We start from the raw sequence: 25,102 nt of genomic DNA on the forward strand, positions 1-25,102 counted from the left end.
AGAATAAAAGTTTCAAAAGTGACAGCTCCCTAAATACCGGGTGAATCAAATTAATTCCTTTTGTTGGAAAAGTTTTATTATAACGACGACTACTATTGACAGCAGCTAAATTTTCATACTTAACAATTATCATTTTTATACCCTACACCATAGGGTGTACTCAACGAAATTTGTTATTCAAAATACCAAAAATGTTTGTTAACAATAACAGTTTTTGTCTGCTGAAAATAGGAAAGCGATCGTTACAGGTCAGCAAACATTAAACTGCTGTTTTAACAAAAATTTTTGGTTGATATTTCACTTAAAGTACAAAATTCTGCTAAAATATTGAAGACATATTATTGTTGTATGTCTTTGTTGTATATCCCTTTTTCTCCAAAGGGAGTCGAGCTTATGGCGATGAGAAATTTTGTTGAAAGAGAGTATTTTAATTTGTGGAATATTACTGAACACGAATAACCTGTTCAACAGATTCCTTGTAGACATGACTCAATATTGCTTTACTAATTTGTACATGACTGACATGGCCTTTTGTTTCTAAATTTAAAGAAAAAATATTATGGAAGGTATACATTCAGTGGTGATTATAAACATTCACTGAAGCACACATTAACCTTTGGTTTCTTTTTTCTTCTAACAAACCTTTCATAATTCAGCAGCTGTCATTTTCAGCAAACAACAGACTTTTCAAAATAGCAAAAATGTTTGCTAAAGTTGCCATTAGACGATAAGACATGCATACGTAAGTTCAAAAACAGCAACTCTGAAAATTGTACACATCGTATGATAAGTTCGAAAAATTAATATGACAGATGGATTTTGGAATAAACATCCAACTTTTTCTACACTTTGTCACATTTCAGCGAAATCGAATTATAAATGTGTTTTTTATCAAGAGATCGGTCTATATGGTAGCTATATCCAAATCTGGACCGAATTGGGTCAAGTTGCAGAATAATGTCGAAGGGCCCAACATAACTCACTGTCCCAAATTTCGGCGAAATCGGACAATAAATGCACCTTTTATGGCCCCAAAACCTTAAATCGAAAGATCGGTCTATGTGGGGGCTATATCCAAATCAGGACCGATCTATGCCATATTGCAGCAGTATGTCGAGGGGCTTAACTTAGCTCACTGTCCCAAATTTCGGCGACATCGGACAATAAATGCGTCTTTTATGGGCCTAAAGCCTTAAATCGAGAGATCGGTCTATATGGCAGCAATATTCAAATCTGAACCGATCTCGATCTCGAATTGAAGAAGGATGTCGAAGGGCCTAACACAACTCACTGTCCCAAATTTCGGCAAATTCAGACAATAAGTGCGCCTTTTATGGGCGCAAGACCTAAAATCAAAAGATCGGTATATATTGCAGCTATATCAAAATTTTTACCGATCTGAAACCAAATTGACGAAGGATGTTGAAGGGCCTAACGCAACTCCCTGTCCCAAATTGCAGCAAAATCGGATAATAAATGTGGCTTTTATGGGGGGCTATATCAAGATATAGTCCGATATAGCCCATCTTCCTGCTTAACCTGCTAATGGACAAAAAAAGAATCTGTGCAAAGTTTCAGCTCAATATATCTATTTTTAAAGATGGTAGCCTGATTTCAACAGACAGACGGACGGACAGGTCTAGATCGTCTTAGATTTTTACGCTGATCAAGAATATATATACTTTATAGGGTGGGAAATGGATATTTCGATATATTGCAAACGGAATGACAAATTGAATATAACCCCATTCTTCGGTGATGGGTATAAAAAGTACAATACATATGAGAATACATGTTGATTAAAACATGAGACAAAAGACAACCCTTATGAATAAGAAAGTGACAGCTGATATGACATGTCCTATCGTCTAATGGCGGCTTTAAATAGCAGTTTATGTCTGCTGAAAATCGGAAAGCAGACATTACCGCTGTGTCAGTAAACATAGCACACACTTCGGTCAGCTAAATCAGCAAACAAAATGTGCTGTTTATGGAACAAAAAGGTAGACAGTATTTGCTATTTTCAGCAAACTTTTTTCTATGATTGTACGCCTATTTTAACAACTACCTCAACTAAAGAATTTGTTGAAAATCCACAATATATTAATTATTTTGTCCATCAAATCTCTACTAATCTACTTCAACGATTAATATATTCAATTCAATGCTAAAATTCGTTGAGAATTAACTGTTTCACCTACAAATTTGGTAGTTGGTTTTTTTATACCCTCCACCATAGGATGGGGGTATACTAATTTCGTCATTCTGTTTGTAACTACTCGAAATATTCGTCTGAGACCCCATAAAGTATATATATCCTTGATCGTCGCGACATTTTATGTCGATCTAGCCATGTCCGTCCGTCCGTCCGTCTGTCTGTCGAAAGCACGCTAACATCCGAAGGAGTAAAGCTAGTCGCTTGAAATTTTGCACAAATACTTTTTATTAGTGTAGGTCGGTTGGTATTGTAAATGGGCCATATCGGTCCATGTTTTGATATAGCTGCTATATAAACCGATCTTGGGTCTTGACTTCTCGAGCCTTTAGAGGGCGCAATTCTCATCCGATTTGACTGAAATTTTGCACATAGTGTTTTAGTATCACTTCTAACAACTGTGCTAAGTATGGTTCAAATCGATCTATAACCTGGTATAGCTGCCATATAAACCGATCTTGGGTCTTGAATTCTTGTGCCTCTAGAGGGCGCAATTCTCATCCGATTTGACTGAAATTTTGCACATAGTGTTTTAGTATCACTTCTAACAACTGTGCTAAGTATGGCTCAAATCGGTCCATAACCTGGTATAGCTGTCATACAAACCGATCTTGGGTCTTGACTTCTTGAGCCTCTAGAGGGCGCAATTCTCATCCGATTTGACTGAAATTTTGCACATAGTGTTTTAGTATTACTTCTAACAACTGTGCTAAGTATGGTTCAAATCGGTTCATAAACTGGTATAGCTGCCATATAAACCGATATTGGGTCTTAACTTCTTGAGCCTCTAGAGAGCGCAATTCTTACCCGATTGGAATGAAATTTTGCACGACGTGTTTTGTTATGATATCCAATAACTATGCTAAGTATGATTCAATTCGGTTCATAACCTGATATAGCTGCCATATAAACCGATCTGGGATCTTGACTTCTTGAGCCTCTAGAGGTCGCAATTATTATTCGATTTGCCTGAAATTTTGTACAACGGATCCTCTCATGACCATCAACATACGTGTTTATTATGGTCTGAATCGACCTATAGCCCGATACAGCTCCCATATAAATCGATCTCTCTATTTTACTTCTTGAGCCCCGAAAGGGCGCAATTCTTATTCGAATTGGCTGAAATTTTACACAGGTCTCCAACATATAATTTAATTGTGGTCTAAACCGGATCATATCTTGATATCGCTCTAATAGCGGAGCAAATCTTTTCTTATATTATTTTTTTCCTAAGAAGAGATGTCGGGAAAATAACTCGACAAATGCGCTCCATGGTGGAGGGTATATAAGATTCGGCCCGGCCGAACTTAGCACGCTTTTACTTGTTTTCTTTGAGCTATTTTTTTGTGTAAAGTAAAATTATGCCTTTCAACTAATTTTATTTTGTGTCAATTTTACGCAGAACCCATAGTGGTGAGTTCCAAAGATTCGCCCCGGCCCAACCACTCGTGTTTTCCTAATACCACCGGTCTTGTGTTTTGAATTTTTCTGGTTGCAATTTTTTCTTTCAAGAAAGAAATCTTCTTTTCCATTTTATTTTTATTTAGTTTAGTATCCTTCCAACAATCTCATCGTAAACTAAGGAGCAGTAATTTTCAGCAAACAACAGACTGTTCAGCAGTCTTACTGCTGTTCTAAAATTGCAAATATTTAGCTATAACAGCAGTACTACTACTGTAATAGCAATAAAATTAACAAATAACAGCCAGCAGAAAGTGTTTGCTGCTCTCAGCGGGCTTTTTTCTATGAGTGTGGGGGTATACTATCTTCGGCATTCCGTTTGTAACACATCGAAATATTGGTCTGAGACCTCATAAAGTATATATATTCTTGATCGCCATGACATTTTAAGTCGATCTAGCCATGTCCGTCCGTCCGTCTGTCTGTTGAAAGCACGCTAACTTTCGAAAGAGTAAAGTACACTCAAAGAAATGGTGCGCATTAAATAAAGTAAAACACTTATTTCAAATAAGTTAGCAAATTTTAATCTAATTTTGTTAAATTTTGATTAAAACAAGGAAAACATGGAAATATGCAGTAAGTTTTACTTATCTGCAATTAGTGGCAAATACTTCATTAACTTGGGTTTGGGAAGTCATTTTACTTAACCAAATTTCTTCTCAACAAGTTAAATATTCCTATAGCAAATATCGTTTTTATTTACCCAATTTAAACATGTTATTATGTTGAGTTCAACGCTTCCTATAAACCTTTATTCCTAAATTTGAATAAAAACTCGTTCAAAATAGTTTACAAATTGCTCCAATTTCAGTATAATTGAATAAATTTAATTCAATTACATGTTTTAACTAAAAATTTTGTTTAAAATGTACTTATGTTGACAGATTTTGTAACATGGATTGTTAAAGCCATTCTTCTCAGCAATACTAAAAATAGCTTTAATGCAATTATAAAGCTTTAATGCAAATATAAATTATAAACACGTTGTTTGTCAGTCATATAACATGATTAAAAACTTAGAATATCATAATACAATAACGTTTGATTTGTGACTTCACTTTGTATAGGAAAAATAGATCCATGTTAGAAACTCTACAGAAAATGCCCTTAGAAACCTTTAAAGATTTATACTGACACAAATTCTTATCTAAAAAGGAAAATCTATTTACATGTGCGGTGCAGTTAAGCATCATGCACATGTGCCGCCAACAAAAATGGCGTTAGCAACACACACACAGGTAACAGCTGAAAGCCATGCAAACCATTTCCGGTACTCGCATGTGCCGCCAACAAGAAGGCTTCAGCAACACACACACAGGTAACAGCTGAAAGCCATGTAAACCATTTCCGGTACTCGCATGTGCCGCCGACAAAAAGGCGTCAGCGACAGGTGCACACAAGCACAAACGCTTAGTGTGATGTACGCATTTTCCAAAAAAGTTCGTGAACGAGAGCAAGAAAAACAAAAAAAAAGCAAAAATATGAAATAAAATTACCAAGGTAAATTTGGTGAGTCACGATATTCATCTCTTTTTTTCTGTTCAAATAATGTTATTCATTCTTGTAGAATAGAATATAATTACAGGAATAAATTTAATATGCTGCAGTGGTATACAGAAATTAATTCTATGAAATGAAACGTTCTGGAATTTAAGTAAGCAACAGCAATTAAAACAAGTAAAAGCGTGCTAAGTTCGGCCGGGCCGAATCTTATATACCCTCCACCATGGATCGCATTTGTCAAGTTCTTTTCCCGGCATCTCTTCTTAGGCAAAAAAGGATATAAGAAAAGAGTTACTCTGCTATTAAAACGATATCAAGATATGGTCCGGTTCGGACCACAATTAAATTATATGTTGGAGGCCTGTGTAAAATTTCAGCCAATTCGTTTAAGAATTGCGCCCATTGGGGCTCACGAAGTAAAATAGAGAGAACGATTTATATGGGATCTGTATCGGGCTATAGACAGATTCAGACCATAATAAACACGTTTGTTGATGGTCATGAGAGGATCCATCGTACAAAATTTCAGGCATATCGGATAATAATTGCGACCTCTAGGGGTCAAGAAGTCAAGATCCCAGATCGGTTTATATGGCAGCTATATCAGGTTATGAACTGATTTGAACCTTATTTGACCCAGTTGTTGAAAGTAAAAATAAAATACGTCATGCAAAATTTCAGCCAAATCGGATAGGAATTGCGCCCTCTAGAAGATCAAGAAATCAAATCCCCAGATCTGTTTATATGACAGCTATATCAGTTTATGAACCGATTTGAACAATACTTGGCACAGTTGTTGGATATCATAACGAAATACTTCGTGCAAAAATTCATTCAAATCGGATAAGAATTGTGCCCTCTAGAGGGTCAAGAAGTCAAGACCCAAGATCGGTTTATATGGTAGCTATATCAGGTTATGGACCGATTTGAACCATACTTGGCACAGTTGTTGGGTATCATAACAAAACACGTCGTGCGAAATTCCATTCCAATTCCAATTCGCACTCTAGTGGCTCAAGAAGTCAAGACCCAAGATCGGTTTATATGGCAGCTATATCAAAACATGGACCGATATGGCCCATTTACAATACCAACCGACCTACACTAATAAGAAGTATTTGTGCAAAATTTCAAGCGGCTAGCTTTACTCCTTCGGAAGTTAGCGTGCTTTCGACAGACAGACGGACGGACGGACGGACGGACGGACGGACGGACGGACGGACGGACGGACGGACGGACGGACGGACGGACAGACGGACGGACATGGCTAGATCGACATAAAATGTCACGACGATCAAGAATATATATACTTTATGGGGTCTCAGACGAATATTTCGAGTAGTTACAAACAGAATGACGAAATTAGTATACCCCCCATCTTATGGTGGAGGGTATAAAAAAAACAAAAAATATTCAGTTGTTTTTGTGATTTTTATTTAACTTTGTTTGCAGGAACTTTTAAAAATTTAAATGCGATCTACAATTTATCTAGTGATGGAATATTTTAACGCAAATGATTTCGCAAAGGATTTAGCTACAAATTACAGACGGTCACCTTTGATGGTAAGTATTAGAATTTGAATAAAACTACGTATCTATACACAAGACTTTCATTGCATTTTAACAATCTAAAAAATATTGTGTATATGGCACATCGGAACTTCTGGGAAAATAAGGATATTTTATTCCATCAATTGTGTTGATTTCAGTTCAAAATATCTTTCATGATTGTTCATCGTATGCACTGAGTAAACAATAATATAGTTTCATTTATTTAACGTTGAACCATAATTTGATGTAAATATATTTTAGATCTACATTAACTAAAAACGAATAAAAATGTCGTATGTGCTATATGGAGTTGAACTTTATTCGAAAGTAGTTGTTGTTGGATTGTAAATGAGCCAAATCGGTCCATGTTTTGATATAGCTTTCATATAAACCGATCTCGTATCTTGGCTTCTTGAGCCTCTAGATAGAAAATTCTTTTTTCATTTGGCTTAAATGTTGCGTCTTGTTATGATTTCCAACAACTGTGTTAAGTATAGTCAAATCAGTTCATAACTTGTTAAAGCTGATCTCGGATCCTGACTTTTTGAGCCGCTAGAGAACGCTATTATTTTCCGACTTGGCTAAAATTTGGCATGAAGTCTTATGTTTTGACTTCCAACAACTATGTCAAATATTACATCTTAAGAGCCTATAGCGCACAATTCTTATCGGGTTTGGCTGACATTTTGCACAATGACTTCTACTATGGTGTCCAACATCCAAATCACGCATGGTCCGATTGGGTCTATAACCTGATATGGCTTCAATAGCATGGCAATTTTTATCCATTTTCCTTTCAAGTCATCGAAGTCACGCAAACTTTCAAAAGGGCATAGCCAATTTTTGCACAACAACTTCCTATTCATGGATGTGCATATATTTTCCGATTTAGCTGAAGTTTTTTACAATAGTTTTTATTATGACTTCCAACATCCACTTCAACTATGTACCGTATGGGTCCATTAACTGATATGCCTCCCACATAAGGCAATAATACGACGAATCTTGCGAACCCACTTCTAAAAATTTATACAAAATAAATGTAGTTGAAGGGTATAATTTTATTCTACTACCAAACTTCTGTCAAACCAGCAAAAATTAAAGCTTCCAAGAACCGAACAAGGCTGATCGAAAGACGGATTTACATGGGAGCTATATCAGGTTATAGACTGATTTGGACAGTTGTTGGAAGTCAAAACAGAACATTTTAGGCAAATCGGACAAAAATTGCGGCTTGTAAGGACTCAAGAAGTCAAATCGGGAGATCAGTTTATATGGTAGTTATATCAGGTTATAGACCGATTCGCACCGTACATAATACAGTTGTTGGAAGTCATAACAGAACATTTCAAAATTTCAGTTAAATCAGATAATTTCAGTTAAATCCAGCTTGTAAGGGCTCAAGAAGTCAAATCGGGATATCGGTTTATATGTGAGGTATATCCGGTTATAAACCGTTTTGAACCGTACTTAGCACAGTTGTTGAAAATCATAACAGAACATATGTACAAAAATATAGCCGACGCTATATCTTAATCTGAACCGATATGACCCATTTGCAATCCCCAATGACCTACATAAATATTTAGTATCTGTGCGAAATTTCAGGCGGCTAGCTATAGGCATTCGACCGCTATCGTGATTTCGACAAACGGACATGGCTAGATCGACTCAGAACGTCGAGACAATCATGAATATATATACTTTATGGGGTCTTAGACGAATATTTCGAGGTGTTACAAACGGAATGACTAGATTAGTATACCCCCATCCTATGGTGGTGGGTATAATTAGCCAAGTCGCAACTCTTATATGACTAAGCAGAAATTCTGTACAATAACTCTAATGAAAACCTATCTCCAAATTTCACTATATGACTAACATAAGACTACACATATGGATCAAAGGATGGATGGATTGAGAACCCTGGGACTGAGATCTGTTTTCGCCTGCCGGACATAATACGGTCCTGTAGGCGGGAATCAGGACGACCGGTTTATATGGGAGCTAAATCTTGTTAATGTTACGTGCAATCAAATCTGAAGCTATATCAGGTTATGACCATACTTGACACAGTTGTTGAAAGTTAAAACAAAACACCACGTGCAAAATTTCAGCCAAATCGGATAACAAGCTCAAGACGGAATTGAATTTGAAAAATAAGCGTGTAAAACAGAAAACATGTAGTGTCATCATAAGAGATGGCCTGTCTGAATCTCCGACGTATATGAATACATATCCGACGCATAATACATTCGTCAAAAATGTAATAAACCAAGCCAAAAAAACTAGTTTTTAATGGAATTCAAAAATGATTAGGAAATCGTACAATTATTTTCAATTTTTGTGAATTTATGAATATGGCAACACTGGTGTACGATTAGAACAGAAACCGTCTGAGTTCCCATCCTGGCGAGAACATCAACAACATTTTTTAACTATTATTCCCCCTCACTTATAAATACTGGCGGCATTTTGTATGGGGAAAAATGCTTACTAAGCGGCTTATCTTATCCCCGTCTATTATCGCCGATTATTAATGACTTTGTTGGAAAGCGGGCAAAATAGAAACCATAAGGTGTCGTTAAATCTCAATCTGAATGGCATTTATTGAAAGAGGAAGAACACAACATATTTATTTAATGATTAAATTTTCTAGTATGAAAAGTTTGACCCTGTTCCTTTATGGAATGTTCATAGGCAAAATTTGCATATGCAGAATACATAGGTTAGGTAAGGTTGAAAAGAGGGTGCGGATGTTAATCCTCCCCATATCAATATGGACATACACCTACACCAGTAATCGGCATGCAAATTTGAATAGGAGATTTTTGAAGACAAGTGATTTAAAATTTGGGGATAAAATACAAAGAATACTGGCTAAATTGACTGTTCTAAATTTTCCGCATAACTTTTGAACACCTAAAGCCGGCTGGCATCCTGCCCGGGTAGTTTGTTTTTTGTGGTCATCGAGCAATGGATTTGCCCATTCAAAGATTTAAATAGTTGCATTTTTAAGACTTAACAGATGTGAAGTATGACCTAGAAATATTCAAATTGCGAACTGTCCAATTTGCTTTTGACTGACTATTGTGAATAAATTTCAAAAAGATGTAATGTGCCTTTATTGCAGTGTATATTTTTAGGGTGGACCCAATATTTAAATATTTGTAATTCAGTCACCGTAGGAAGCTTCTCCACCAAGTGGTGTCGCTATGCAGCACGCCGTACGGTCTTGGTAATAGAAAAGAGGCCGCTTATCATTGAGCCTAAACATTAATCGGACTGCACTCATTGAGAATGTAGTCCGATGTTCATGTGAAATATAGTAGTTACAAACTACATTTTTTTTCGTTTTTATTATTGTTTTTGTTTAGTTATTTGTTTTAATTTTTTAGCTTTAAGTTCAAACATGAGATTAAGTTTTTTCTAATTTATGAAGTAGGCTTCGGAAACAAAGATGTCCATCCATTATTTAAATGTCATGGTGCTGAAATTACTTTTTATGTTATTGCGATAATCGCGGCCGTTACGGGATAACTATGAGCACCACACAGGCTGGAACTTTGAGCTCCGACTTGTGTGGTGTCCATCGTTATCACGGGAAGCTTAGCTGAAAGCCACGGGGCGCGTCCACAGGTTGCGCATGGTGGAAAGCTCCGTTTTCATGCGGAGTAGCTGCAAATGCGGTCGCGGGCAGCCAGCGATGTTCGAGAGGAGAGTCTCAGTGAGGAGTCAGGTGTCACTGGCTCTTTATTAAATACTGAGTGCCAATGATACTGGAGATAACAGGGCGAGTTATTGGCGCCTTTAAATAACCAATGGCGAACATCAGCGTCTGCTCCCAGGTTAGGGGCGGCGGGAGCAAGCGGTTCACCACAACGAGGGATACATGTGCAATCCCACAAAACCCATGTGGTTGGAGCGCTTGGCCAGTAACCGGCCCCGGAAAACTATGAGAAATAAAGGAATAGTAAAAATGGACCCCCCAACGTTGACGAACCACGCAAACGAAAAAATGACCATGATTTGCGGTTCTGCACCTGGAATATCCGTATTCTTTATAGAGAAGATGCAGTATACGCGCTGGCGGTTGTATTAGAGAAGTACAAGGCAGATATTACCGCCTTACAGGAAGTGCGATGGACTGGGAATGGCGTCACTACAACACCAAACGGTGACGAGCTGCCATAACACGAGGCATGAATTTGGCTGTGGATTTGTGGTTAGTCGGAGACTGAAACACCTTGCCCAGCCTTACTCCGGTGGATGAGAGGCTAGCCACATCAGCCTTATTTGTGCCCATGCCCCGGAAGACAAAGACGATCAGACCAAGGATATTTTCTACGAGCGACTAGAGAGAGAATATGACCGCTGCCCCGCCCATAATATAAAATCGTTCTGGGAGATTTTAATGCCAAGATAGGGTCCAATATCGGAAAGTTTAGCCTCCACGAGATTACATCCAGTAATGGGTTGAGGCTGATAGATTTCGCCGCGGCAAAAAACATGGTAATAAGTTGTACCAGATTTCAACATAAAAATATTCACAAAGACACATGGCTGTCACCCAATCAAAACACGAGAAACCAAATTGATCACGTTGTGATAGATGGAATGCATTCATCCATCCGCGACTATTCCGCAGAAAGAAAAAGGAAATGGAAAGACGTGGGTGTGAGCGAATTGAGATGTACAGGAGTCAGAATGAAGTCCGGAAATTCCACCAAAGAATTAAACATCAAACCGATGGCTTAGGTGCAGGCACATCCTCCTGCAGAGACAAAGAAGGAAATCTGATAACTGACACAGATAACATGCTGACGATATGGAAAGAACATTGTACCCAACTGCTAGTGTCCGACGTTGGCGGGGAAGAGAATACCGCAGAACCAATCCCTGATGATGGTATAGAATGTTTACCTCCTTGTCAGAATGAGGTCCAAGTAGCAGTGACCCGACTAAGAACAACAAAGCAGCAGGAGCTGATGGGTTACCCGCTAAACTATTTAAGACCGGAGGCGACAAGCTGATAAGGCGTATGCATCAGCTTATCTGGCTAGAAAAACGCATACCTGATGATTGGAACCTCAGCATACTATGTCCCGTACACAATAAAGGAGACAAGACGAAATGTGCCAACTACAGCGGAATAAGTCTCCTCCCCATCGCATACAAGATACTCTTGAGCGTACTTCGTGAAAGATTAAAACCTAAAGTCAATGAGATAATTGGACCCTATCAATGTGGCTTTAGACCTGGTAAATCCACCCTGGACCAGATATTCATACTGCATCAAATTCTGGAAAAGACCTGAGAAGGACAAATCAACACCTTCCATCTCTTTGTTGACTACAAAGCCGCCTTCGATACTCCTTTACGTTCAAAGGTATTTCAATCCATGTCTGAGTTTGGTATCCCTGCAAAATTAATTAGACTCTGCAGGATGACACTTGCTGATACACGTTCCTCAGTAAGAATAGGAAAGAATCTCTCCGAACCATTTAATACCAAACGAGGTTTCAGACAGGGAGACAGCCTATCGTGTGATCTTTTCAATATCCTGTTAGAGGAGATTATATGAGATGCAGATGTAAATAGATATGGCACACTAATCACAAGAGAACATATGCTACTCGCCTATGCAGTTACTACTTCCGACCGGAAGTAGTAACTGCAGCCTTTGAAAGAATCGAAAGAGAGTCAGTGAAAATGGGTCTGGCAGTAAATGGGGATAAGACGAAATGGATGATTTCAACTCCCAGAACGCCTTGTACAAACGAGCAGATAAAGAAAATGGGGGAAAAGTTGGGATCCACAACTTTGAGACAGTCAGTAACTTTATCTACCTTGGCACCGCCGTAAAAAATATTCTGTCATAGCCAATTAAAGTAAGTAAAGTTATTGCGATAATAATTATTGTGATGGATATAGGTTGAAAGAGGGTGCGGGTATATAGTCATAAGTTTTCTTTATTAAGTTTCTAATTTTCTTCTTCAATGTTGTGCAAAAGACTCTATAAATATAAACATAACTTAAGGCCTAGTTATGCTCTCGCAAATGTAAAGAGGCAATTATGTTTATTACAAAACGTAGTGTTTAACATGTCAAACAAAAACAGGTTTTATCAACAAAAAAGACTTGAAGGTGAGGTAGAGTCTGACGTCGGAGAACTTGAAGCAAACCTAAAGGGCACAACATGTATACCTTACGGGCAGGTCGGCGATGACAGCCCTCCATGTAGTGATGCGAGATGTCGAGGCGTTTCTCTAACTGAAGGAGTACGCAATGGCGGCCTTACTGAATTTTGAAAAGGCATTTAACAACGAGGAGATGGATCGCCAGTCACCGCTCTGAGCCGAGTTGATAGTGGGAACGCCTCGGGGAGAGAGGCTATCGCCAATTGTCCGGAACATATGTTGCATATCAAGGTCTATATTCCGATTTGTGCTGTCAAGGTACACACTATGGCTGCTGTGGGCAGATCGCGGATGGTTTCAGACTACTTGGAATTTCGGGATTCGATTTCCCGGGAGGGAGGGAGGAAGGGAATACTGTGTTTGTAGAGAATGATACCTCGGTCTTTATAGATCATTCTAAGATGGAGACAGGGACTGAATTGAGGCTGTACTACTACACACAGCATTTCAGGCAGAGCTCTGTGCCATAACGATAGACGCTATAAAAATAAAGGGAGGGGATTTACAGTTTTCGAAATCAGTATATATGGCGGCCGTCAATGCCGTTGATATAAGTACAGAGAGGCCGAGTGCGTGGCGGGGTTTGTGGAATCCCTGAATAGACTTTGGTTTCACGACATAGTGCTAACACGGATTAACGCATAAAACCCCTACTCTATTCTTGTAATTTCTTCTTATCACATATTTCTCACATGTCATTTCCTTTTCACCACAGATCAGACTGGCCCCTATTAACAATAAATTGTAATAAATACCACATAGAAATCATAGAATAGGAGAATAGCTGTTTTCTAAATATTCGGTTTTGAATTAGTTCGAACTTCAAATTTCATCAGCTGGGACGAAAACGACACGTAAAATTTTATTTTTACTGAATTCTACATTTCGGTTGCTGTTTTCCTACATTTCGGTATGTTTACGAGAGCATAACCTCCCATTTAAACTTCACACAAATTTTGTTTGTTTGTTTGTTTTTCTTTTCCATATAGACTAATAAAGGTTAAACCTATATCCGAAAATTAACACAGATTGTAGAGTTTTGCCCTCCGTTAAAATATTACTACTATCAAACTTGCTATGAACACTCTACAGGGGATACTTTTCTCATATCAATAAGTGCAGTCCGAATCCGAAACCATTTGGTAAAGATAACTCAAAAATGTAGCAAGTATTAGTAAAATGTTTCTGATGTTCACACCGGGATTTGAACCCAGTTGATCGGCATCATAGGCGGACATGCTAACCTCTGCGTCACGGCAGGGTACATAATTTTTCCGATATCCGAATAGTGTGGATCTTCCCCTACCTACGAGATGCATACACCGATTTAAATTAAATTTTGTTGGCATCTTTATGGTTACCCAAAAACACGAACGCGGACAAGGTAGGCCTAAGAACAAAACATTGCAATGACCAAATTGATGCGGATAGGAACAACAAATCAGAAGATGTTGATAACTTGGCAGCAAAATAACAAGGGACGGAGGATCAGAAGCAGACATATGCGAACGTACTAATAAAGCGTCTTTCTAAAACTCAACAAAATTTGGAGATGCAGTGACATCTGACATCTGAAATCTATTTTATTATATGGGTGTACAACTTGGTACTTGCGCAAGCGACTACCCGCAAAGTCCTAGTTTTTATAAACCGCTGTCTATGACAGATACTTCGAATTTTCTGGCCAAACCGTATTTCAAATGAAAAATTGCAAATAAGAACAAACACTTCCCCTGTCGATGTAGAAATCCGGAAGAGAAAATTGATTTGGTTGGGTCATACCGTACGTCGACCGCGCGATGATATAGCGAAAAAATGTCCTAGACTGGAACAAGGGCAGCGAAGAAGGGACAGCCCAGAAACACATGAATCTGCTGTACAAAAACAGAGATCAAACAGGATTTAACCCATATACCGTGGAATCAAGTCAAGGCTTTGGCCAACTATAGAGGTCGATAGAGTGATTTATTTTAAAATAAATTGGTGGTTGAATCTTGAATTCATTATCTGTTAGAATTCAACTTTAGTACTTTTTAACAATTGCTCTCGGGATTCACTGAATAAGGTTAAGCCAATCGATCAGCCGACATACAATTTTTGGATCGAGGATGTCAACTTGTTCTCTTTTTACATTCATTATTTGTTTATGTTTTCTCCTATATGATGACATTTTCAATCGCCAGATTTGACATCCTTAGTGATGTTAATGGGGCCTATCCACTTTATATTTTCGCAAGTAACCTAGCCTTCTATTAGTGAATCCTGAATTGTTCTTTGAATTAATATATTTTAAAAAATGTTTTTTCATTCTCTATTAAAAATTGTTGAAGATAGTCTTCTTAATATTGCTTTATAAGTGTACTTTAATATTATTTGGGTTTCTACCAAGAAATATTATCAAAAATTCAATTAAATCGCGATAGTCTCCTGTTGTTATTTCTTTGGTTAATTCAAGTCGGTAAGTCAACATTAACAATGGATAACGTTTTTGCGCAGCTCTGTATTTTTGTACCCTACACCACTACTGTGGTACATGGTATTATAACTTAGTGAATTTGTTTGTAACACACAAAAGGAAAAGAGATAGGCCAATTGATAAATATACCGATCGACTCAGAATCACTTTCTGATTCGATTTAGCCATGCCCGTCTGTCTGTCCATGTTAATTTGTTTACAAAGTACAGGTCGCAATTTTCATCCGATCGTCTTCAAATTTAGCACAAGCGTTTTCTTAAGCAGAGAGACGTAGCCTATTGAAATTGGAAAAAGTTGGTTCAGATTTCGGTATTGCTGCCATATATATGATCGTCCAATTTGGACTAACATTGCAATTATATCGCTACGGTAGCCTCCAAGAAGTCTCGGAATTATTGGTGAATTTCATAGATATCGGCTCACATTAAGATATAGCTCCCATATATATGTTCGTCCGATTTGGATTAAAATTGCCAATATATCTTCATTTGTATAATACATGTTCGTCGGGTTTGTACAAGTATTGCAATAATTGGGCCATTTGCCAATTCACACGAAAATTGGCATAGAGGATTTCCTTATGACTCCATCTATTACTATTGAATTTAATAGAAACCGGTTCAGATTAGTATAGTTTCATCCGATTTTGTATAACAATCAATAATTTAGTAATTTGTTAACCGATCTTCACAAAATTTGGAACGAAGGTGTATCTTATAAGTCTTCTGATGGCTGAATGTTTTTTTCAGTTTTAGATAAAGCTCCGATATATATGCATCTATGGCTCATACAATATGTACGGATAGGTCAAATTCGTACAGATTTTGATCGAAATTCTACACATCAAATATGAGAAAATCTTAAATTCGACGACTTAGCCTGCATATCCAAATTAATGTAGGGTATCAAAAGTTTCTTCGACTTCGACTTTGCTTCGCCCGACTTAAGCCCGTCCTTACTTGTTTAAGAACCATTTTTTCCAACTTTCTTCACTTTTTTTTAATATTGGAATTTCTGGACTTGTGGATATTTCCGTGACATTATTGAGCGAGTTTTTGTCCAAAGATAAATCCGTTCAATAAATACTAATTGGATTAATGCTTACGAACGTAATTTGTCAAAAAGTTACCGATTTTGGAGAAAACAAGTAAAAGCGTGTAAAGTTCGGCCGGGCCGAATCCTATATACCCTCCACCATAGATCACATTTGTCGAGTTCTTTTCCCGGCATCTCTTCTTAGGCAAAAAAGGATATAAGAAAAGATTTGCTCTGCTATTAGAGCGATATCAAGATATGGTACGGTTTGGACTACAGTAAAATTATATGTTGGAGACCTGTACAAAATGTCAGCCAATTCGAATAAGAATTGCACCCTTTGGGGGCTCAAGAAGTAAAATAGAGAGATCGATTTATATGGGAGCCGTATTGGGCTTCAGATTCAGACCATAATAAAGAAGTATGTTGATGGTCATGAGAGGATCCGTCGTACAAAATTTCAGGCAAATCGGATAATAATAGCAATCCTATAGACGCTCAAGAAGTCAAGATCCCAGACCGGTTTATATGACAGCTATATCAGGTTATGAACCGATTTGAACCACACTTTGCACAGTTGTTGGATATCATAACAAAACACGTCGTGCAAAATTTCATTCCAATCGGATAAGAATTGCGCAGTCTAGAGGCTCAAGAAGTCAAGACCCAAGATCGGTTTATATGGCAGCTATATCAAAACATGGACCGATATGGCCCATTTACAATACCAACCGGCTTACACTAATAAGAAGTATTTGTGCAAAATTTCAAGGGGCTAGCTTTACTCCTCCGGAAGTTAGCGTGCTTTCGACAGACAGACGGACGGACGGACATGGCTAGATCGACATAAAATGTCACGACGATCAAGAATATACATATATACTTTATGGGGTCTCAGACGAATATTTCGAGTAGTTACAAACAGAATGACGAAATTAGTATACCCCCCATCTTATGGTGGAGGGTATAAAAATCGATCTGCCGAGCATTCATTACCACAAATTATTACAAAGGTAAACAAAGCAAATGGTGGTTGTTTAAAAATGTTATTACTAGAACAATATGCCATTATTTTATTAGGATTACCACAGCCAAAGGTGCTTCTTCGATGTTTGTTTTTTTCGGGCCGGTGTAAAGAGAACAACAATAAAAGTACAATTGGATAGAGTTAGAGGCTTTTCCTAGAAAAAATATCCTGCTGCAATAAATAGTGGTTAAAGAACATTTTTTTTTGCTTTAGTCGTGTTTATTAACAAAAACTTAATGTAGATTAGAGATAGGTTAATTTGACAGATATCTTTTATTTATTTATTTCTTTTTAATTGGCTATGACAGAATATTTGTTCCACTAGCCGAACGTGAATAGTGTTCCAAGCTCCTCGATCTTCTGCGCTCATTCTAAAGTCTCTGACACCAAGTTTCGAGGTGTCTCCCACCACTTGATCTTTCCAACGGGCTTTTGGTCTTCCCGGTTTGTGTGTACCACCGTGTTTGCCTTCAAAAGACTTCTTTGCTGGAGCTTCTTCATCCATTCTGACAACATGACCTAGCCAACGCAGCCGTTGTATTTTGATGCGTGTAACTATGCTATCGTCGTCATACAGCTCATGGCTAATACGTCGCATATATCCATTAACGCAAACTCGTCCATATATTTTACGAAGAATCTTTCTCTCAAATACTCCAAGCACTGCCTCATCTGATTTCACAAGTACCAGTGTCGGGTAGTATCAGTGTCTTGAATAGTGTAATCTTCGTCCGTCGAGAGGTGGCCTTGTTTCTAAACTGCTTACTTAGTCCAAAGTAGCATCTGTTTGCCAGTATTATTCTTCGCTTAATCTCAAAACTGGTGACTGTCTCAAAGTTGTGGTTCCCAACTTTCTCCATTTTCTTTATCTGCTCGGTTGTGCAAGGCTTTTTGGGAGTTGAAACCATCCATTTTCACTGACTCTCCTTCGATTCTTTCAAAGGCGAGTAGCATGTGTTCTCTTGTGATTAGTGTGCCATATCTATTTACATCTGCATCTCGTATAATCTTCTCCAACAGGATATTAAAGAGATCACACGATAGGCTGTCTCCCTGTCTGAAAACTCGTTTGGTATTTAATGGTTCGGAGAAATTCTTTCCTATTCTTACTGAGGAACGCGTATCAGCAAGTGTCATCCTGCAGAGTCTTATTAATTTAAGATTAATACCAAACTCAGACATGGATTGAAATACCTTTGAATGTAAAGGAGTATCGAAGGCGGCTTTGTAGTCAACAAAGAGATGGAAGGTGTTGATTTGTCCTTCTCAGGTCTTTTCCAGGATTTGATGCAATGTGAATATCTGGTCCAGGGTGGATTTACCAGGTCTAGAATTTCCGGACTTCATTTTGACTCTTGCACATCTCAATTCGCTCACACTCACGCCTTTCCATTTCCTTTTTCTTTCTGCGGAATAGACGCTTCTCCTCTCTTTTTTTCGCCCGATACCTCTCTTCATCTGGCGCGTTGCTACCGATTGCAGAGTTGCTCTATATGCCGCATTCTTGGCTTCAGTAGCATCTCGACACTCTTGGTCGTACCATGGGTTTCTTGGAGGAGGCTTCCCGTACCCAAGTACGGATTTCGCGGCATTTTTCATGGAGTGGGCAATTGCCACTGCAGAGTGCTTTCATCAAGCAGTTTCTTTCTATAGAACTGTCAAATAAACCTATTTTCATTAAGTTTTGCGAATAAGGCCGGTAAACTATTTCCTTTCTCTGTCAATTTTATTTGATTTACTTGGGTCATTTGAAAAATAATTATCGTTCTTCTCAAAACTGATAATTTTCAAAAAAATCCATTATTTTATTAGGATTACCACAGCCAAAGGTGCTTCTTCGATGTTTGTTTTTTTCGGGCCGGTGTAAAGAGAACAACAATAAAAGTACAATTGGATAGAGTTAGAGGCTTTTCCTAGAAAAAATATCCTGCTGCAATAAATAGTGGTTAAAGAACATTTTTTTTTGCTTTAGTCGTGTTTATTAACAAAAACTTAATGTAGATTAGAGATAGGTTAATTTGACAGATATCTTTTATTTATTTATTTCTTTTTAATTGGCTATGACAGAATATTTGTTCCACTAGCCGAACGTGAATAGTGTTCCAAGCTCCTCGATCTTCTGCGCTCATTCTAAAGTCTCTGACACCAAGTTTCGAGGTGTCTCCCACCACTTGATCTTTCCAACGGGCTTTTGGTCTTCCCGGTTTGTGTGTACCACCGTGTTTGCCTTCAAAAGACTTCTTTGCTGGAGCTTCTTCATCCATTCTGACAACATGACCTAGCCAACGCAGCCGTTGTATTTTGATGCGTGTAACTATGCTATCGTCGTCATACAGCTCATGGCTAATACGTCGCATATATCCATTAACGCAAACTCGTCCATATATTTTACGAAGAATCTTTCTCTCAAATACTCCAAGCACTGCCTCATCTGATTTCACAAGTACCAGTGTCGGGTAGTATCAGTGTCTTGAATAGTGTAATCTTCGTCCGTCGAGAGGTGGCCTTGTTTCTAAACTGCTTACTTAGTCCAAAGTAGCATCTGTTTGCCAGTATTATTCTTCGCTTAATCTCAAAACTGGTGACTGTCTCAAAGTTGTGGTTCCCAACTTTCTCCATTTTCTTTATCTGCTCGGTTGTGCAAGGCTTTTTGGGAGTTGAAACCATCCATTTTCACTGACTCTCCTTCGATTCTTTCAAAGGCGAGTAGCATGTGTTCTCTTGTGATTAGTGTGCCATATCTATTTACATCTGCATCTCGTATAATCTTCTCCAACAGGATATTAAAGAGATCACACGATAGGCTGTCTCCCTGTCTGAAAACTCGTTTGGTATTTAATGGTTCGGAGAAATTCTTTCCTATTCTTACTGAGGAACGCGTATCAGCAAGTGTCATCCTGCAGAGTCTTATTAATTTAAGATTAATACCAAACTCAGACATGGATTGAAATACCTTTGAATGTAAAGGAGTATCGAAGGCGGCTTTGTAGTCAACAAAGAGATGGAAGGTGTTGATTTGTCCTTCTCAGGTCTTTTCCAGGATTTGATGCAATGTGAATATCTGGTCCAGGGTGGATTTACCAGGTCTAGAATTTCCGGACTTCATTTTGACTCTTGCACATCTCAATTCGCTCACACTCACGCCTTTCCATTTCCTTTTTCTTTCTGCGGAATAGACGCTTCTCCTCTCTTTTTTTCGCCCGATACCTCTCTTCATCTGGCGCGTTGCTACCGATTGCAGAGTTGCTCTATATGCCGCATTCTTGGCTTCAGTAGCATCTCGACACTCTTGGTCGTACCATGGGTTTCTTGGAGGAGGCTTCCCGTACCCAAGTACGGATTTCGCGGCATTTTTCATGGAGTGGGCAATTGCCACTGCAGAGTGCTTTCATCAAGCAGTTTCTTTCTATAGAACTGTCAAATAAACCTATTTTCATTAAGTTTTGCGAATAAGGCCGGTAAACTATTTCCTTTCTCTGTCAATTTTATTTGATTTACTTGGGTCATTTGAAAAATAATTATCGTTCTTCTCAAAACTGATAATTTTCAAAAAAAAAAGTCAAAAATTCTCTAATAGCAAAACAACGAAGGAAGCTATTTTTATTCAACAAGTCCAATTTGCACATTCATCGATGTTTTAGTGTCCTACCGACAAACGTTAGAATAATTTCAACAATACTCTTATGAAAAAATGCCTGCTGACTGATTGACTGTAATAAATCTAAATCTAAAATTTTCTTTTTAGAGGTTACTTTATAATTTTTTTTTGGCTTAGGTGTATGTCTATGGTGGCATGGGGCGGATTAATATCTGCACCCTTTTTTCAACCGAACCTAACCTTTTTTAACACACTTTCCTATTTTGGGAGTTTTGGTTTTTATTTTGCACATAATGTGCACCATTGTCATGTAGTCAATCTACAGGTTTGTCAACGCCCCAACGAGCATACCAGTATGTCTGGCCGATAACCTCTGAAGTTAAACAACCGGATCAGCTTCTCTTCGGCCGATTTCGTGAGGTATTAGTCAATCGCCTGGGCCCCAAACAGTACCTTTACGGATCTGATCACATTAGTACTCATAGCTCCACTAATAAATCGCAATTTCACCCACATGTAACTAAAGCTACTAACTATTGACTGATAGATTTCGATCCTGGAGCACTGTTGGCCCCCTAATAAGTACCTTAAATCTGGTATTGTTAATTGTGCGTTTCTTAGATACCACACCCTTCAGGGCACTGCAAACTATTGTAGATATCCGACCCATTAACATAAAAATTAAGTGAGAGGCAGCCATGAGACTTAAGGCGATGGGAGAATGGATAGAGGATAGGATAAGGTCATACCATTGCGGTATAATCGAGACGACGATAGGAAACCCGGAAGGATTAGAAGTGGTTACCGAGCGGATACCTGAGATGACACCTGAGCTCGAGTACGAGACACAGACGGAATTCTGGTATTGCCATCTGCGAGACTATGCTATACAGATGGATCAAAGCAAGAGGACAGAGTGGGCCTGGGGATCTACATTGAGTACGCATGGACTGAGATCTCTTTTAGACTGCCTGACCATAATACGATCCTGCAAGCAGAGATCCGGGTGATCGCGGAATGCGTGGGGTGGTGTGGTGTTCATGGAAGGACGTCGAGTGTGAACATCTTTACGGACAGTAAACTGGCAATGAGGGCAATAACAACCAATATGGTAAGTTCACGAACAATCTTGGAGTTTAAGAAGGGGATCAACGCCCTCTCTGAGAATGGCACAATCCACATCGTTTGGGTGTCGGGTCATAGCGGAGTAAGCCGGAATGAAAGAGTAGACGATTTAGCAGTGAAGGCCAGAGAACTGCCATCAATAAACTTGGTTAACCCGGAGCCTTCCGGGTCGACACAGTACGATACCAGGGAGTGGACGACAAACGCGCATGTAACACTGTGGAACAGCGAAACAGTCGGGGGTGATCCGGATCGTGAGAGGACGAGGCTATTACTGAAGGGAAGTAAGAAGGAGGTTAGTATAGCTTTTGGTATCATAACGGGACACATGGGACTACGAGCTCACTTATGCAAAATCAGTGCGGCAAGTGATAGGATGTGTAGAGCATGCGTGGAACATGCTGAGATGTTGGAACATTTCCTATGACATTGCCCGGCTTTCGCGGCTAACAGACACCGGCACTTAGGTGGGGACACAATACCAGACATAAACCAACTACGGGGTGTGGTAAGGAAAACAATTAGGATTTTTGTTAACAACAGTTAGAAATTCCTGACTTAAATTTTCTTTTTCGAGGTTACTTTTTAGTTATTAGAGTGCACAACAAACCATAGTGACATGGGGCGGATTAATATCCGCACCCTCTTTTTAATCTAAACTAACCTATGCACATGTCCCTGAAAGACTTTATCCACTTGACATCAGCTTCAACATATTTTAAGAATTTTGTGTTTTAAAAACCTATTTAGGGGGATAGCAAAGCACACTCCACCAGTTAGTCTTATATTTATATTATAGTCAAAGTGTTGGTGTCTGTAGGTAACACAACAACATAAATCTGATATGAAAATTTGGGGTAAGGTAACACGAAACACATCCATCCCCAAAACTAATCTAGTTGGCATTTCAGGACACGATCAGTCAAATAGAAGGTTTAGGGATTTGGAGTCAAGTGTATAAAGGGGCCGTTGACAACAACAAAAAAAAACGCCAAACGGATGTGTAGGGTGATCGGGAGAATATGGGACTTAATTCATCTTTCGGTATATTGTATGCAATGTGAAAGGGCGAAAAAGGCGCATGGCCCTGAAAATGTTGATTCAGCTTCAAAATGTGTCTATAAAAATACTTTCACACATGGCCACTTATAAATAATAAAATTGGTCATACCTAAGTAACTAGCAATTTGAAAATTTGCAAACCTTTTTATACCCACCAAAGAAGGATGGGGGTATGTTCATTTTGTCATTCCGTTTGCAACATATAGAAATATCCATTTCCGACCCTATAAAGTATATATATTCTTGATCAGCCTAAAAATCTAAGACGACCTAGACATGTCCGTCCGTCTGTCTGTTGAAATCACGCTACAGACTTTAAAAATAGAGATATTGAGCTGAAATTTTGCACAGATTCTTATTTGATTTTGCTGAAATTTGGGACAGTGAGTTGTGTTAGGTCCTTTGACATCCTTCTTCAATTTGGCTCAGATCGGTCCAGATTTGGATATAGCTGCCATATAGACCGATCCTCCGATTTAGCGTCTTGGGCTCATAAAAGCCACATTTATTATCCGATTTTGCTGAAATTTGGGACAGTGAGTTGTGTTAGGCCCTTCAACATTCTTCGTTAATTTGGCCCAGATCGCTCAGGATTTGGATATAGCTGTCATATAGACCGATCTCTCGATTTAAGGTTTTGGGCTCATAAAAGTCGCATTTATTATCCGATGTCCCCGAAATTTGGGACAGTGATTTAAGTTAAGCCCTTTGATATACTTCTGCAATATGGCACAGACGGGCCAGATTTGGATATAGCTGCCATATAGACCGATCTCTCGGTTTTAGGTTTTGGGGCCCTAAAAGGCGCATTTATTGTTCGATGTCGCTGAAATGTCAGACAGTGAGTTGTGTTAGGCTTTTCGACATCCTTCTTCAATTTGGCCCAGGTCGGTCCAGATTTGAATATAGCTGCCATATAGACCGATCTCTCGATTTAAGGTTTTGGGTCCATAAAAGGCGCATTTATTTTCCGAAGTCGCCGAAATTTGAGACAGTGAGTTAGGTTAAACCCATCGATATTCTTCTTCAATTTGGCTTTGATCGGTCCAGATTTGGATATAGCTGCCAATATTGACCGATCTCTCAATTTAAGGTTTTGCGGACATAAAGTGAATTGTGTTAGGCTTTTCGACATTCGTGTAGTATATGGTTCAGATCGGTTTATTTTTAAATATAGCAACTTAAAATACCAATATTTTTTATACTTAATCGAACAATGACTTGTACTTATAAGTATTTGGTCCAAATCGGAACATATTTCGATATAGATGCAATGAGGCAAAAGGTATGCCTTTTCACCAGATTTCCCATCACATCACAATCCCATGGCAGCCAGTTGTACGTATCGGATTGACCCGATGGATTTCTCCATCGGCAAGGGCTGCCGCCTCAGTGTACAACACACTGCTACAACAACAGCCAGATTTTTACGAAAGGTGGCTTACATATATACCCGACGTGGTGGGTATCCAAAGTTCAGCCCGGCAGAACTTAAAGTCTTTTTACTTGTTAATGGAAGTGGTTTGCTTTCTTAATTTGCCAGCAGAAGAAAACACCTAAATTGTCGGTACGATAAATTGCAGTTTATTGTTTCTTGAAGGTCAGTATGAGTCAATTGTAAACCTAACAGGTTCCCAGATCGGTTTATATGACAGGTATATCATGTTATGAACCGATTTGAACCTTATTTGACACAGTTGTTGAAAGTAAGAATAAAATACGTCATCATAAAATACGACCCGATGGATTTCTCCATCGGCAAGGGCTGCCGCCTCAGTGTACAACACACTGCTACAACAACAGCCAGATTTTTACGAAAGGTGGCTTACATATATACCCGACGTGG

Source organism: Stomoxys calcitrans, chromosome 4, assembly GCF_963082655.1.
Source record: "Stomoxys calcitrans chromosome 4, idStoCalc2.1, whole genome shotgun sequence".
NCBI lineage: Eukaryota > Metazoa > Arthropoda > Insecta > Diptera > Muscidae > Stomoxys > Stomoxys calcitrans.